The sequence below is a fragment of the Nerophis lumbriciformis genome, linkage group LG15 (assembly GCF_033978685.3).
Source record: "Nerophis lumbriciformis linkage group LG15, RoL_Nlum_v2.1, whole genome shotgun sequence".
NCBI lineage: Eukaryota > Metazoa > Chordata > Actinopteri > Syngnathiformes > Syngnathidae > Nerophis > Nerophis lumbriciformis.
In genome coordinates this window covers 42,162,197-42,178,122 of record NC_084562.2, presented here as the reverse complement: position 1 = coordinate 42,178,122, position 15,926 = coordinate 42,162,197, and the positions used below count along the sequence as shown (strand labels likewise).

The following is a 15,926-nucleotide window of genomic DNA, read 5'->3' as shown; positions in this document are numbered from 1 at the left end:
GAGAGGCGGGTGGGACCTGATATTCAGCTGGGATTGACTAAAACAGTAAATAAACACAAGACATATATATACTCTATTAGCCACAACACAACCAGGCTTATATTTAGTATGCCACAAATTAATCCCGCATAACAAACACCTCCCCATTCCCGTCCATATAACCCGCCAATACAACTCAAACACCTGCACAACACACTCAATCCCACAGCCCAAAGTACCGTTCACCTCCCCAAAGTTCATACAGCACATATATTTCCCCAAAGTCCCCAAAGTTAGGTACGTGACATGCACATAGCGGTACGCACGTACGGGCAAGCGATCAAATGTTTGGAAGCCTCAGCTGTATGCGTACTCATGGTACCGTGTCTGCGTATCCAACTCAAAGTCCTCCTGGTAAGAGTCTCTGTTGTCCCAGTTCTCCACAGGCCAATGGTAAAGCTTGACTGTCATCTTCCGAGAATGTAAACAATGAAACACCGGCTCTGTTTTCCGGCACAACAGTCAGGGGGTGCATTCTACGGTGGGGGTGCGTTATCCGGCACAACACCTGCCGCAATACACCGCTTCCCACCTACAGCTTTCTTCTTTGCTGTCTCCATTGTTCATTGAACAAATTGCAAAAGATTCACCAACACAGATGTCCAGAATACTGTGGAATTTTGCGATGAAAACAGACGACTTAATAGCTGGCCACCATGCTGTCCCAAAATGTCCTCTACAATCCGTGACGTCACGCGTCATCATACCGAGACGTTTTCAGCAGGATATTTCGCGCGAAATTTAAAATTGCACTTTAGTAAGCTAACGCGGCCGTATTGGCATGTGTTGCAATGTTAAGATTTCATCATTGATATATAAACTATCAGACTGCGTGGTCGGTAGTAGTGGGTTTCAGTAGGCCTTTATATGTGGACAAAAATATATCGTACTGCAGTTCTTTTTAATTTGATGGAACAGCTGATCTTTAAATATTTGCTTATGGTCTTGACTTCTGACTCCAAAGCAGTGTGTTGATAAATAATACTAATAATCAAATGAAGCGCTAATTGCCTAAAAATACAATCACAGTTGCAAGTATTGATGTACGGATCGATAATGAATTATCGATATTGCCGATAGTGGATCTATATGGTCTAATATCGATTCTCAAAACAAAATATCAATACTTTTGATACTTAGCTGATTGAGATCATGTATATCATAAAAAACACACAATGTAATGTAAATAAATGATTGAAATCTTGTCAAAATAAAACACGAGTGGTGGGAACAATTTTTTCTCCCGTCAAGGTAAGTATGAATTGCGCAAGCAATGCTGTGCTGTGCTTAGTCATTCAGTCTGTCATTTGTTTCTTTAGGAAAAATCCTGGCAATTGAAATGAGTCACTCAGTATTCTAAATCTTCTCACTGTGAGGCACACATGTTAACAACAGCTGCCCTGTCACCAATACAAATATCTGCAAAATGCCAGTGTTTCTGAGACATGTGAGCGGTACAAGATGATTTTAACCTAAACGTATTTGTACAACCTTTCACTGGACAACACACAACATGGCCTTCTGCGACATGTTCCTTCAAGTGAGCTATTAAAACTTAGTCTTAAATGCTCTGTATCTGTTAAATAGCTGCTTGCAACCAGTTCCAACACACTTAAACACACAACGTGGTTCATTTCGATGCAGTTTACAATGAAGCACTTAGACATAACACCTCAATGTCTGAAACGACTTGCCACGAAAATACAAGAAAACATGTTGTTTGCTAAAAATTAACTACCGGTAAGCTAATGCTTTAACACAACCTCCTAAAACAATTAGGGTATGCTGTAAAAGTAAAGTGTGTGTTTTCAACGCATTATAACCAAAGTGATTTAAGTTCACATTCACATATATATAATGTATATATAGTAGAGGTTTCTGTGGTTTATCCGTTATACAGTGCTCAATACCGGGTTAGAGCGGAATATACGTTAGGTCAGAAAAAAACACAGAGGCTATATCATCCCTACAAGCCTGTTTTTGCAGGTTTCCCTGGAGGAAACCTGCGAAACAGGCTTGTAATGTATATATATATATATATATATATATTAGGGATGTCCGATAATGGCTTTTTGCCGATATCCGATATTCCGATATTGTCCAACTCTTTAATTACCGATACCGGGGTAGAGCGGAATATACGTTAGGTCAGAAAAAAACACAGAGGCTATATCATCCCTACAAGCTTGTAATGTATATATATATATATATATATATATATATATATATATATATATATATATATATATATATATATATATTAGGGATGTCCGATAATGGCTTTTTGCCTATATCCGATATTCCGATATTGTCCAATTCTTTAATTACCGATACCGATATCGACCGATATATGCAGTCGTGGAATTAACACATTATTATGCCTAATTTGGACAACCAGGTATGGTGAAGATAAGGTACTGTTTAAAAATATTTATAAAATAAGATAAATAAATTAAAAACATTTTCTTGAATAAAGAAGCAAGTAAAACAATACAAAAACAGTTACATAGAAACTAGTAATTAATGAAAATGAGTCAAATTAACTGTTAAAGGTTAGTACTATTAGTGAACCAGCAGCACGCACAATCATGTGTGCTTACGGACTGTATCCCTTGCAGACTGTATTGATGTATATTGATATATAATGTAGGAACCAGAATATTAATAACAGAAAGAAACAACCCTTTTGTGTGAATGAGTGTGAATGAGTGTAAATGGGGGAGGGAGGTTTTTTGGGTTGGTGCACTAATTGTAAGTGTATCTTGTGTTTTTTATGTTGATTTAATTAAAAAACAAAAACAAAAACAAAAAAACACAAAAAAAAACGATACCGATAAAAACAACGATACCGATAATTTCCGATATTACATTTTGATGCATTTATCGGCCGATAACAGGCCGATATTATCGGACATCTCTAATATATATACATATATATATTCCGAGTGCGATGATGTCACGTTATCGATGGGAAAATGCATTTTTGGTGTGGCTAGGAGACACCGAGGGTAACAAGCGGTAGAAAATGGATTAGAAATGACAGATTTTTAAATAATAATACAAAAATATTTTTTTTTTTTTTTTTTTTTAACTTGGGAAATTCCGCGGGCCGGATTTTGGACGCTGGCGGGCCGGATCCGGACCGTAGTTTGGGGACCCCTGACTTGAGTATTGGCACAATTTTATGAAATAATGTTTGAAATCCAATTAGTCTCAACAACAGGTGTATTGACAAATATAATCCTTCAAGGGAGTCAACAGGAAGTGTGAAATGAAATGTGCGTCATCTTCCTTTTATCTCATAGGCAGATGATGTGTTGGACAAAGAATGGATGCTGCATTATCGTTGGAGTGTAAGTGTCTCTCGTCCCAATGACACAGTCACAAAGCTAAAGGAGAGACTAATTGGGCAGAGAGAAGAAAGGACAGCTTTCCTCTTTTTTTCACGCCAAAGAATGGCCGAGCACTTCAAGGCCACCGTGATTGAATGGTCTCCGGAGGGAATAGACAGAAAGACGGGCGGGCGGCTGGAAGTTTACGCCCGGGGAGGGGGCGGTCACGCTCAGTCGCTCATTAACAAGCTGTCCGATTAAGCCCCCTGCTAATGACTTTATCTTGCAAATCAATAGTATGTGCTCGTTACAAAGGTATGTACACACTCGACTGGAGGTCACCATGGTGGAGAGTGAAGGAGGTTCAGGGCATGTTTCTTTGCACACGCCGTGGCAGCTGTGCGCTTCTGGGTGACGGATGGGGTCCGGCTCAATAGGAGGCTCCATTCTCAATTGAGGAAATAGGTAGTGCAAATCATACAATATACGATTATGTGCACAAAAACACTGACATATCACAAAGCGGTCCCTCTCGGACAGTGGGGTCGAACGTACGGCCTGAGGGATGAGTTTACGGAGTATAAAAATGTACCTGAAATTTTCGAATGAAAGAAACTGCTGTTCTAAATGTGTCCACTGGATGTCACAATAGTAATTATTTGTATCTTTGTAGATATGTACAAAATAAACCACATGATGTTAGTACATCAGTCGAGAAAAACTATCAAACTACATAAATAACATACTGTAATTTGATTTGGATATACCATATTTTTCGGAGTATAAGTCGCACCGGAGTATAAGTTGCACCTGCCGAAAATGCATAATAAAGAAGGAAAAAAACATATATAAGTTGCACTGGAGCCCGACCAAACTATGAAAAAAACTGCGACTTATAGTCCGAAAAATACGGTAATTATTTTATCTTGATAGATTGAAAATTAACACCAATGAGTTGACTGATGAACATTATCACATAATTTATTCAGAATATATATAAAGAACGACAAATAAAAATAGAATACTGTTAACCGCAACATGTAAGTGTAAAAAATACAACTAACATGATTTGTACAATTTCAGAATGTGCTTGTTCTATTTTTAAAAACAGAAAATAATCTGAAGTTGTCTTTATTGAAGTTATCGTGCCGTGATTTTACAAATCCGGCCCACTTGTGAGTAGATTTTTCCTATCTAAATTTAGTTTGACACCCCTGCTCAAGGATTATGTGGGCTTCCTTTGTTGTTGTCGCGGCCGAAAATGACGTATTTGAGGCGCATTTTTGTCCAAAAACGTTGTTTCAACTGGTGATTTTATGAATTAGATTTGTTATCAATGTTTGAAGAGTTCCTTGTGACCCTATCCTCAAAAATCACAAAAAAAAAAAAAAGCTGTCCTGATGTTTTACTCGTTTTATACTGAACCGACGTAAAAGTACACAATAGATGGCAGTAAAAGCAGATACTTAGAGCTCATTGTCAAATTACTTTACTGTTGTGTTAAATATAAATCGTAATAGCAATAATCAGAATTGCAGAAAGCACCTTATTGTCCCTGCTCTGTTGTCAACAAGTTGTGGACATTCTTTGTGGATGTTTTGCGTTTGGAAAGTGTCTGTCCTTCTTAAACAATAATTTATGTTCCAGTATTTTTACCCCCACACATCAAGAGCATTTGTGAATGTTTAGAGCAGTGTTTTTCAACCTTTTTTGAGCCAAAGCACATTTTTTCGCGAATAAAAAATCCAGAGGCACAGTTGACAGTAAAAAGTCGTTATTGCAATTTTGGCATATGGCTTTAAACCATAACCAACCATGCATCAATATAGCTCTTGTCTCAATGTAGGTGTACTGGCACGACTTATTTGGAGTTTTTTGCTGTTTTCCTGTGTAGTGTTTTAGTTAATGTATTGCGCTCCTATTTTGGTGGCTTTTTCTCTTTTTTGGTATTTTCCTTTAGCAGTTTCATGTTTTCCTTTGAGCGACATTTCCCGCATCTACTTTGTTTTAGCAATCAAGAATATTTAAGTTGTTTTTATCCTTCTTCGTGGGGACATTGTTGATTGTCATGTCATGTTCGGATGTACATTGTGGACGCCATCTTTGCTCCACAGTAAGTCTTTGCTGTCGTCCAGCATTCTGTTTTTGTTTACTCTGCAGCCAATTCAGTTTTAGTTTCGTTCTGCCTAGCCTTCCCTAAGCTTCAATGCCTTTTCTTAGGGGCACTCATCTTTTGTATATTTTTGATTTAAGCATTAGATAACTTTTTACCTGCACACTGCCTCCCGCTGTTTCCGACATCTACAAAGTAATTAGCTACCGGCTGCCACCTACTGATATGGAAGAGTATTACACGGTTACTCTGCCGAGTTCTAGACAGCACCAACACTCAACAACAACACATCATTTGCAGACTATAATTACTGGTTTGCAAAAAATATTTTTAACCCAATTAGGTGAAATTAGATAATCTGCCACGGCACACCAGACTGTATCTCACGGCACACTAGTGTGCCGCTGCACAGTGGTTGAAAAACACTGGTTTAGAGCATGGGTGTCAAAGTCAAGGCCTGCGGGCCAAACAACCTCGTTTAGTACATTTAGCGCTAAATTTGACCAATAGACAACGCTACACCTTAGGTTTAATTTTGATGTCACATAGAAGACTTCCATGAATACCCGTCCAATGGCCAAAGAAGTCGGGTATTCTGAGAGCTGGGTGGTAGCCGAAGGCAGGGCCTTTGGCGGTCCGATCTTCGGCTACAGAAGCTAGCTCTTGGGACGTGGGAACGTCACCTCGCTGTGGGGAAAGAAGCCTGAGCTGGTGCGCGAGGTAGAGAAGTTCCGGCTGGATCTAGTCGCTCTCAATTAGACGCACAGGCAGGGCTTTGGAACCAGTCCTCTCGATAGGGGCTGGACTCTCTTCCACTCTGGTGGGCTGGGGTGGCAATACTTGTTGCCCCGCCTGCATGTTGGAGTAGACGAAAAGGTAGCTTCCCTCCACCTCCGGGTGGGGGGACGGGTCCTGACCGTTGTTTGTGCTTACGCACCAAACAGCAGTTAAGAGTACCTGTCCTTTTTGGAGTCCCTAGAGGGAGTAATCTGCAGTACTCCCTCTAGTGATTCCCTTGTTCTACTAGGGGACTTCAATGCTCATGTTGGCAACAACAGTGAGACCTGGAGAGGCGTGATTGGGAGAAACGGCTGCTGAACCAGAGTAGTGTTTTGTTATTGGACTTTTGTGTTTGTCACAGATTGTCCATAACAAACACCATGTTCAAACAGTGCTTTTGGCACTAGGAAATCCTAGGTCGCAGTTCGATGATCGACTTTGTGGTTGGTTGTGTCATCGGATTTGCGGTCTCATGTTTTGGACACTCGGGTGAGTCGCCTCCGGTGGTAGGGGAGGATGCCGGACAAACCTTGCAGGCCCAAACTCGTGGTGAGTGTCTGCTGGTAACTTCAGGTAGAGTCTCCCGTCATAGAGAGTTTCAATTCCCACCTTGGAACATGTTATGAGGGAGGTGCTGGATATTGAGTCCGAGTGGAACATGTTCCGTGCCTCTATTCTCGAGGCAGCCGATCGAAGCTGTGGCTGCAAGGTGGTCGGTGCCGGCCGTGGCGGTAATCCCACAACTTGCTGGTTGACACCAATGGAGAGAGATGCCGTCAAGCTGAAGAAGGAGTCTTATCGGATCCTTTTGGCTCATGGGACTCCGGAGGCAGCGGACAGGTACCAGCAGGAAGTGGTGTGCGGCTTTGGCGGTTGCAGAGGCAAACACTCCGACATGGGAGGAGTTTGGAGAAGCCAGGAACGCTTCCCTGGGGAGGTGTTTAGGGTGAGTCGGACCGGTAAGAAACCACGGGGGAAGTACCAGTACACGGTGGAGAGACAATGACTCCCACCTGGCCTGGGAACGCCTCGGGATCCCCCGGGAAGAGCTGGACGAAGTAGCTGGGAAGAGGTAAGTCTGGGCTTCTATACTTAGGCTGCTGCCCCAGCGACCTGACTTTCGATAAGCGGAAGAAGATGGATGGATGGATGGATGGATACAGTGTGTGCAATGTTTGGTGTGTGAATTTTGTGTAATTTCTATACGTGTAGACATTGTGTGGAAATATTAATACTAAACCTATGTTATTTATGTAAAATACACAATGGACATTATTTATGTAAAATACACAATGGACGTGATACTTGTGTTAAGTTTATCTTATGTTTATATTTTCAGTCTTACAAACTTAAATGAAGTAAAAAGAAGTATAAAGAAATAAAACTGAGGAATAAAAAGAAAGCAGAAGAAGGTACATTAATCCTCAACAAAACTTCAAGAGCTTCTGTTTCTTCATGCTTTTAACTAGCTGCACATGCTGGAATTGAGTAGCAAGGGCAGAATAATGAATTTATTGACAGTCCGGTGTGAATGAAAGCCAATGTGTTGACTTTGGAATTAAGTAAATGCAGTCTCAAATAAATATCACCTGCGGAGGCACTTTCTGACGAAACATCCACATTTCGATGTCCGGCCCCTGAGCCCTTGGGTTCCTGAAACTGTGGCCCTTTTCAATTTGTAATATGAACATAGAGTATTCAAGGCTAATTTGGCAGTTTCTAATAAATAACACTCGGTTTTAAAATACTACTTACATTTTTACTCATTTAAAAAAATATATATACATCTAATGTATGATGCATTAATTTGGAATTTGGTATTACTCAGGGGCAAGATTTATCTGTGATGAGCGTGAGACTATTTGCTTATCCGCTCAGGCTGTGAGTGTCGAATGTGCACCATCACCAGGTGTGATACCGGCGCCACCATACTGCTTAAATTAGATGGATTAAATCAGATTGAGTAGTGAGGGGGTTAGTTCACCACTGGTTTATCGAATTTAACGAAAGGCCAAGCGTGTACTGTATGTTATTTTCCGACGAAAATGTTTAATACCACCCCTGAAGGGGAGTCTAGCAGAATGCGTCATTAGAGCTAGAATAGCTGATGACAACCTAACTAAAGACTTTGAAAGATCTTGAGAAGGTACGATAAGGTTATGGCTTCCATCCCATAAGAGTCAATGGTGAAATTAGTCAATGCGATTTCACGTGTCAGGTTGAATTTTGATTAAGCCTCATGGCCATCCAACATCTAGTTTTTTAATATGGAGAGTTCATTTTTATTTATCCTGTATATTGACAAAAAAGTGGTTTCAAAAAATTGCAAGTAGAGTAAAGTCAAATTAATTGCAAGAGCATTGGTTCACCCTGAATTCTTTATCTTACCAAGACCTTTGGGGCAATTTTCATAGAAACGGTGTGGGGTAGTACCTTTTCTGTTCCAGCATGTCTATGCCCCAGTGCACATGCAAGGCCCATAAAACATGGTTGAATGGATCTGGGGTATCGGAACATGTGAGCCCTGTTTAAACAAAAGATTAACCACATACATTTGTGAACCAGAACCTCTATCAAGCCCAACATCAGTGACCTCTGACCCTATGGAGAGAGCACCTGCTACTGGCGGTGTCTGTATTGTAGACAAACAGAAGCTGATAGCATTGATTGTAATTTGGAAGAGTGTTAAGTAGATGGAGTTTTAAATACAGTTAATAAAAAACTAAATGGGTTTTAACTGATGACCAATTAGCCACTGACATTGTACATCCCTCTGATATTTTTAATGTACTCCTGCTAATTGCCCAAGGCACCATTGTAGCTAGAACAGCCACACCGCTACAGTGTTGTGCAGTGGTACCTCAACTTACAAATATCTGAAACTACCAATATTTTGAGATGCAAGCCATCTCTTTGTTTTTTTTTATGCATTAAGTTGCATTTTGCCATGCAGAGATCGACACAATCCAGCCCTCCAACCACCCTAACTAAGAAAATTGGTGCGAAGGAGTAGTAGCGGATGACCGAATCAGAGAAACAAACCACTGAAAACATGTCCTACCAGTTAGCAGTCCGCATCACACAAGCCGGAGCCAGCTTCCGTTGCACGCGGCCATGAATGTTTGAATGGACATTTATCAATGAAAATATGGAGAAGCTGCCGATGCTGCGTTTGACGTGTTTTGGTTCGTTCTGACTCCTGACTCTATAAACTGGATGACAGAGCATGACTTTCGGTACAAAAAATACACTGTAAAAAAAAATTCTGTAAAAAAGCGGTCATCTAATGGCAGCTACGGTTGCCAAACGAAAACCATAAAATTAAAGTAAAACATTGTAAACCAAATAATGATCAAAAACATTATATTTACAGAAATGTTCATGAAACGTTTTGCGGAAAAATATCGTAATTTTACAGATTTTTGCTAAATTATTAAGATCAACCCACCTTTAATAAAGTGACGATTTAAACAGTTCTGCAGAAAAATACCTTTATTCTACAGAGTTTTTCCAAATTCTTGCGATCCTGACTCTATAAACTGGATGACAGAGCATGACTTTCAGTACAAAAAATACACTGTAAAAAAAAATTCTGTAAAAAAGCGGTCATCTAATGGCAGTTACGGTTGCCAAACGAAAACCATAAAATTAAAGTAAAACATTGTAAACCAAATAATGATCAAAAACATTATATTTACAGAAATTTTCATGAAACGTTTTGCGGAAAAATATCGTAATTTTACAGATTTTTGCTAAATTATTAAGATCAACCACCTTTAATAAAGTGACGATTTAAACAGTTCTGCAGAAAAATACCTTTATTCTACAGAGTTTTACCAAATTCTTGCGATCCTGACTCTATAAACTGGATGACAGAGCATGACTTTCGGTACAAAAAATACACTGTAAAAAAAAATTCTGTAAAAAAGCGGTCATCTAATGGCAGCTACGGTTGCCAAACGAAAACCATAAAATTAAAGTAAAACATTGTAAACCAAATAATGATCAAAAACATTATATTTACAGAAATTTTCATGAAACGTTTTGCGGAAAAATATCGTAATTTTACAGATTTTTGCTAAATTATTAAGATCAACCACCTTTAATAAAGTGACGATTTAAACAGTTCTGCAGAAAAATACCTTTATTCTACAGAGTTTTTCCAAATTCTTGCGATCCTGACTCTATAAACTGGATGACAGAGCATGACTTTCGGTACAAAAAATACACTGTAAAAAAAAATTCCGTAAAAAAGCGGGCATCTAATGGCAGCTACGGTTGCCAAACGAAAACCATAAAATTAAAGTAAAACATTGTAAACCAAATAATGATCAAAAACATTATATTTACAGAAATTTTCATGAAACGTTTTGCGGAAAAATATCGTAATTTTACAGATTTTTGCTAAATTATTAAGATCAACCACCTTTAATAAAGTGACGATTTAAACAGTTCTGCAGAAAAATACCTTTATTCTACAGAGTTTTTCCAAATTCTTGCGATCCTGACTCTATAAACTGGATGACAGAGCATGACTTTCGGTACAAAAAATACACTGTAAAAAAAAATTCCGTAAAAAAGCGGGCATCTAATGGCAGCTACGGTTGCCAAACGAAAACCATAAAATTAAAGTAAAACATTGTAAACCAAATAATGATCAAAAACATTATATTTACAGAAATTTTCATGAAACGTTTTGCGGAAAAATATCGTAATTTTACAGATTTTTGCTAAATTATTAAGATCAACCACCTTTAATAAAGTGACGATTTAAACAGTTCTGCAGAAAAATACCTTTATTCTACAGAGTTTTTCCAAATTCTTGCGATCCTGACTCTATAAACTGGATGACAGAGCATGACTTTCGGTACAAAAAATACACTGTAAAAAAAAATTCCGTAAAAAAGCGGGCATCTAATGGCAGCTACGGTTGCCAAACGAAAACCATAAAATTAAAGTAAAACATTGTAAACCAAATAATGATCAAAAACATTATATTTACAGAAATTTTCATGAAACGTTTTGCGGAAAAATATCGTAATTTTACAGATTTTTGCTAAATTATTAAGATCAACCACCTTTAATAAAGTGACGATTTAAACAGTTCTGCAGAAAAATACCTTTATTCTACAGAGTTTTTCCAAATTCTTGCGATCCTGACTCTATAAACTGGATGACAGAGCATGACTTTCAGTACAAAAAATACACTGTAAAAAAAAATTCTGTAAAAAAGCGGTCATCTAATGGCAGCTACGGTTGCCAAACGAAAACCATAAAATTAAAGTAAAACATTGTAAACCAAATAATGATCAAAAACATTATATTTACAGAAATTTTCATGAAACGTTTTGCGGAAAAATATCGTAATTTTACAGATTTTTGCTAAATTATTAAGATCAACCCACCTTTAATAAAGTGACGATTTAAACAGTTCTGCAGAAAAATACCTTTATTCTACAGAGTTTTTCCAAATTCTTGCGATCCTGACTCTATAAACTGGATGACAGAGCATGACTTTCGGTACAAAAAATACACTGTAAAAAAAAATTCTGTAAAAAAGCGGTCATCTAATGGCAGCTACGGTTGCCAAACGAAAACCATAAAATTAAAGTAAAACATTGTAAACCAAATAATGATCAAAAACATTATATTTACAGAAATTTTCATGAAACGTTTTGCGGAAAAATATCGTAATTTTACAGATTTTTGCTAAATTGTTAAGATCAACCACCTTTAATAAAGTGACGATGCAAACAGTTCTGCAAACAGAAAATGCTATGTATGATTAATTTGGTATTTTTCTGTAAAAAAAATAGAAATATACATAGTTTGTCATTACTGGCATATTACTTAAAATAACAGGCGAATTGTTTATTTACAAATAATGTTTTCAATTCTACAGTTTTATAAACTATTTAATAAAATAGAAAAATTACAGTAGAAATTTAGAGTAAATTAACCATAAAAATAGGATTTTTTTTTTACAGTGTACATATGGCTTGTTGTCAACTTTGACTACTTGCTATTGTTACAAAGAAGCAGACACATACAAAAGTTTGCTGAACAATATTATTACATTACTTAATAAAACTACTGTTGTTGTTTGTTCTAAATGCTAGTGTATGGTTTTTCAAACAATATTTCTTAACTAAAAGTGTGTTCATCTTTTCAAAAGGCATGTTACATGTTTAAACAGATTAAATGGATTTCCGAAATAGGAAATAGGAAAAAACTGATTTGAAATACCAGTGTTATTGAGTAACAAGCTGGGTCGTTGAACGCAATGTGTTCGTAAGTTGAGGTACAGCTATACTTATATACCACCCTACCTTTAACTCTTTACAGTGCATGGAACTATATATGTTCAATTCAATTCAAGTCCCTACATGCCTTGTGAGTAAGCCAATCGACAAAGAAACATAACACATAGAAAGGTTCATAAAAAGACTTATATACTACAGCATTACTCTAACTATAAATACTTTATATAAACATATCTTAGACATCTGAAAAGGAAAATTCCTCCCACATGGAAGCACATGGACTCCCAAGAGGGCTGTTATTTGAACTGCACACAACGGCCATATCTTTGCAAAAATCATCCTGAAAGAGCCACGTTTGTTTTCCCCTCAGGTCTGAACTCTATGCTGAAGGGCTATGTACTGAATAAAATCATTGTCAGTTCAGTCCTATCCAGACCATTGGTTGCCAAGCAACCCTGCCTCCCAGAAGGCCTTTGCTTGAGCCTTTGTACTGAAACATACAGGTGGTGAATGACAAGAGGAGGCTGAAAGCCACCAACATCTTAAAAAAATGGCAAAACAGTTAGTCACATTTCTGATAAAACCACAAATGAATCAACATCTTGTTATTTTTATACCAAAAATGTATATTAATATTTATATTATTATATTATTTATATCATTAATAATAATAATAATCTATTTTGGGGTAAACCATTCCATGATACATTCTTTTTCCAATCGCTAAAAAACATTTCTAGAAACCTCCTGCCCGTTTCATCAATCCAAAAATCCTATCCAAACTTCAAAATCATAACTAGGGATTTTTCGATCGGAGTTTTATGCTGACAATTCCAATACCAATTATCCATGAATGAAATTGTCCGATAAAGATATCGATCACACGTACTTATTAGTTCCTTATTTTCTTTTATTACATACAATTATTTGAGCAAAACAAAGCCAATAGTACACAATAACTAAACAAAAACTACTATCTACCACTCATTTAAAGACCTTGTTTTTTCCCCCTTGAAAGTCCTTCTACTTACAGGGAATTATTCCATGAGTTTGTAAACATTTACCAAAACAGTAAAAAAAAGAAGAGAAAATTAAAGTATCGATCTAAACACTGTAGTATCACTCATATACTGATACCACCCTTCGTATCGACAACACCAATATATGGATCCATCAGCCCTCCTCTTCCAAATCGTGTAATGACTGTGACAATGCTGACATTGAGTTGTTGTTATATTATCCTCTCAATTACTTGTTCATTTTCTGTTAATAGCTGCTTATTTTCTTAGGCAACGTGGTTCAATATATACATCTTAAAGGTCACTAATGTATGCCTGCTCCTGGCTTGCTTTTGTTGTGTGAGATGTTTCGCCTCTGCTTTCAGTGATAATGTTACTTAATGATGATACTTAAGATTAGAGATGTCCGATATTATCGGCCGATAAATGCGTTAAAATGTAATATCGGAAATTATCGGTATCATTTTTTTTATTATCAGTATCGTTTTTTTTTTTTTTTTGTTTTCTTTTTATTAAATGAACAAAAAAAACACAAGATACACTTACAATTAGTGCACCAACCCAAAAAACCTCCCTCCCCCATTTACACTCATTCACACTCATTCACACAAAAGGGTTGTTTCTTTCTGTTATTAATATTCTGGTTCCTACATTATATATCAATATATATCAGTACAGTCTGCAAGGGATACAGTCCGTAAGCACACATGATTGTGCGTGCTGCTGGTCCACTAATAGTACTAACCTTTAACAGTTAATTTGACAAATTTTCATGAATTACTAGTTTCTATGTAACTGTTTTTATATTCTTTTACTTTCTTTTTTATTCAAGAAAATGTTTTTAGTTTATAGATCTTATTTTATTAATTATTTAAAAAAGTACCTTATCTTCACCGTACCTGGTTGTCCAAATTAGGCATAATAATGTGTTAATTCCACGACTGCATATATCGGTTGATATCGGTATCGTCGGTATCGGTAATTAAAGAGTTGGTCAATATCGGAATATCGGATATCGGCAAAAAGCCATTAACATCCCTACTTAAGATATTAAGAAATGCAGTGATTATTATTAGTTTAGGGGAGTATGCATGGAGACACATAATTTGCTGCTAGCTGCTGGTCAGCCGGGGGTCTAAAAATAAATACAGTGTCATCCATAGGGTATTGTCGTTTGTTTTCGGGATTAAAAAGCAGTAGCGATCAAATACTTTTTCATTAAAATTGTTCGATAATGATCAAACAATGTGCTCGGATGATACATACAGCAAGTACAAAGAGTGTTTTTTTGACTTTACATTATGTAATATGAGACAAAGCATCCGCATGTCCTAACAATAAATGTGTATAGTAACTGCATTGAGCAAACTAATTGTCGTCGTAAAAGTGACTGCTACGTTCAAACTATTCAACTCGTAACTAAACGAAAATAGCTAAAGTGGACTGGACTACTGGAGACAAATACCATTTCACAAACTCCAAATCTTTTTAATGTTTTACCACTTTCCCTTACTTCCACTGTTTTCCAAAATGATCAAGACACTATTCAACAATCCTAAAACCTACTAACCACCCACCCTCTCCAGCCTCTCCGTCAGTACCATAGATAATATACATGCGACCAAGGCCAAGGCAACAAAGCGGTGGCTCAAGAAGAAGCACAGTAAGATCTCAAAATAATCAACTTGCTCTATAGATATTAATCCAATAGAAAATCTGTTGCGGGAGCTAAAACCAAGTTGCCAAGCGACAGCCTCAAAAACTTCTTGATCTGGAGAGTTTGTGCATATAGTGCCGAACCCTTCTGAGATGTGATGTGCACAACCTTGGCGACCGACGACAAGAAACATCTGACCTACAGTAATATAATTGCCAACATGGGTTTCTCCACCAAGTACTCACTCACTGCTCTAAGTGCAGAAAAGAGTAGTGACACCTCAACAGAGGTGGGTAGAGTAGCCAGAAATTGTACTCAAGTAAGAGTACTGTTACTTTAGAGATTTATTACTCAAGTAAAAGTAAGGAGTAGTCACCCAAATATTTACTTGAGTAAAAGTAAAAAGTATGTTGTGAAAAAACTACTCAAGTACTGAGTAACTGATGAGTAACATACACACACATATCATATATATATATATATATATATATATATATATATATATATATATATATATATATATATATATATATATATATATATATATATATATATATATATATATATACACACATATATATATATACACACACATATATATATATATATATATATATATATATATATATATACATATATATATATATATATATATATATATATATATATATATATATATATATATATATACATTGATATATACAGTATATAATTTATATTTAT

At 36.8% G+C, this 15,926-nt stretch overlaps 1 protein-coding gene across 1 annotated transcript in view; it reads right to left on the bottom strand.

Annotated features, from left to right (window-relative positions):
• The window catches only part of LOC133616132 (growth arrest-specific protein 2-like), a 79,745-nt gene that overhangs the window by 14,981 nt on the left and 48,838 nt on the right, over window positions 1-15,926 (bottom strand). The window lies entirely within an intron of this gene.